Consider the following 2271-nt stretch of genomic DNA (forward strand, 5'->3'; position numbering starts at 1 on the left):
ACCGTTGAGAAGAGGGTGCTTGCCGACTGTTTCTTCTTGAGGATAAACTGAGGATGGGGGCCTGCCCGGCAGGCGGTGCCAACAGTGGAACCCACTGAGGCTCTGGGGCTCAACAGAACTGAGTGAGAACCTGCTTCTGCTTCCACTGACTGGGTAACCCTAGGCAAGTCACTTGGCCTCTCTGAGCATTAACTGTTTTGCCTATAAAATGGAAACAGTAATCCCTAAATCACCAGGGTGTGGTGTCCGGCAGAGGGAAGTTGGAGAAAAGGAAAAGACCCCTTTGGATGGATTCTGATGGGCGCAGAAAGAACTAAACCAGTCACCCCAGGGGGCCTTTCTCCAAACTCCTGGCAGAGAGCTGATTACAGTCTCCACTAAGTACCCGACATCTTCCTGGGCCAGGGGCGTCCCAGGGGCTGGGTATCTACTGCACAGCCTGCCAGCCCCGGCTGGCTTGTTAGAACACAGGATGACTTTTGTGGTTCATTCGACCCCCAAATTCGGTGATGCTACATCTTGATCACACATTTTGAAATGTTTGGGGGTGAAATGCTGTGATATATGGGATTTATTTTAAGATATTTTAGCAAAAAAAAAAATGTAGAGTAGATGAAACAAGAATGTCAGAATATTGATCATTCTTAAAACTGGATGGGCTTCCCTGGTGGCACAGTGGTTGAGAGTCCGCCTGCCAATGCAGGGGACATGGGTTCGTGCCCCGGTCCGGGAAGATCCCACATGCCGCGGCGCGGCTGGGCCCGTGAGCCATGGCCGCTGAGCCTGCGCGTCCGGAGCCTGTGCTCCGCAATGGGAGAGGCCACAACAGTGAGAGGCCCGCGTACCGCAAAATATAAAAAATAAAAATAAACTGGATGAAGATTTATTATTTTATTCTCCCCTACTTTTGTGTATGTTTGACATTTTTCATAAGAAGAAGTTAAAGTTACAAAAATACATGTCAGGGGCTTCCCTGGTGGTGCAGTGGTTGAGAGTCCGCCTGCCAATGCAGGGGACACGGGTTCGTGCCCCAGTCCGGGAGGATCCCACATGCCACGGAGCAGCTGGGCCCCTGGGCCATGGCCGCTGGGCCTGCGCGTCCGGAGCCTGTGCTCCGCAGCGGGAGGGGCCGCAACAGTGAGAGACCTGCGTACCGCCAAAAAAAAAAAAAAAAAAAAAAATACATGTCAGGTTCTTGTAGCTCCAGTTCCCTGCCGGGTGGGGCTGAAGCTGGCCTGATGGGACTCCCTGTGCCTCCCTCCCTCTCTGCCCCAACGTTCAGGGTCTTCTGAAGTGGTGGGCACTGCACCTGGTGCTGTGGGAAACCCAACGATGACCACAATGCAGACCAGCAGGAGAGGCTAAAACATTAATGAAAAATAACAAGGCAGCACAGCAAGGGCTCCCCAGGGTGCGGACCCAGGGCTCTGGACCTGAGAAGGGAGCAGTTAACTCAGACAACAGAGGGTGTCAGGGAGGACTGACCATGGTGACAAACTAATAGTAGCAGCAGGATCAAGCATTAGCTGGGGTCCTAGGGGACTGTGGGCCTCACATGATGGGGGGTTTAGAGCAGAGGTACATTCACTGCGTGGCGTGGATTCTTATGCTTGCTAAAGTGAGCTGAATTCTAACTTAATGCATTTGGAGTGACACAAGACAGGAGGAGTTAGACATGCCATTGAACCAGCAGGACGTTTTTAAAGCTCAGTCCAGCCATTGACTTCAGGTCCTCTTGGTAGAAATAAATCAGGTTTCCTGGGCAAACCTGAGTTCCATTCCCTCATTCATTCAATCATTCAGTTACAAATTCTTTTTTATTTCTTACAACTCTGTGGGTCAGGGATTCAGGCAGGGATCAGCTGGGCAGTTCTTCTGCTCCAAATGGTGTTGGCTGGGGTCACCCTACCCTCAGGGAGCTCCCTCTCTAGTTGGGGTGGCAGGTAGGTTCCTACACTGCTAGGACGGGGAGCACACAGAGTTCCTACACAACTTCAGGAGAAGACTTCACACCTTCAGTCTCCACAGGTAGGAGTCCTTCCTAGTGCATGAGAGGGTTCTGTGTTAGCCAGCCAAGCACACACAGAGTCTGGAGAATTACAGTGTGGTACTTTACTCCTAGTTCAAGTCATATCCTCTACAACATACAGACTGCACAGGGCAGGGCGAGGTGTGTGTGTGGAGGTAACCCCTGTACCCTACTGCACCCACCCCCTCCCCCAGCCCTGCAATGCCAGCGGTCCTGGCACCTCCACCTTCAGGGCTGACTCA

Source organism: Aethalodelphis obliquidens, unplaced genomic scaffold, assembly GCF_003676395.1.
Source record: "Aethalodelphis obliquidens isolate GAN/ISIS:26980383/991018 unplaced genomic scaffold, ASM367639v1 scaffold26, whole genome shotgun sequence".
In the NCBI taxonomy this organism is placed as follows: domain Eukaryota; kingdom Metazoa; phylum Chordata; class Mammalia; order Artiodactyla; family Delphinidae; genus Aethalodelphis; species Aethalodelphis obliquidens.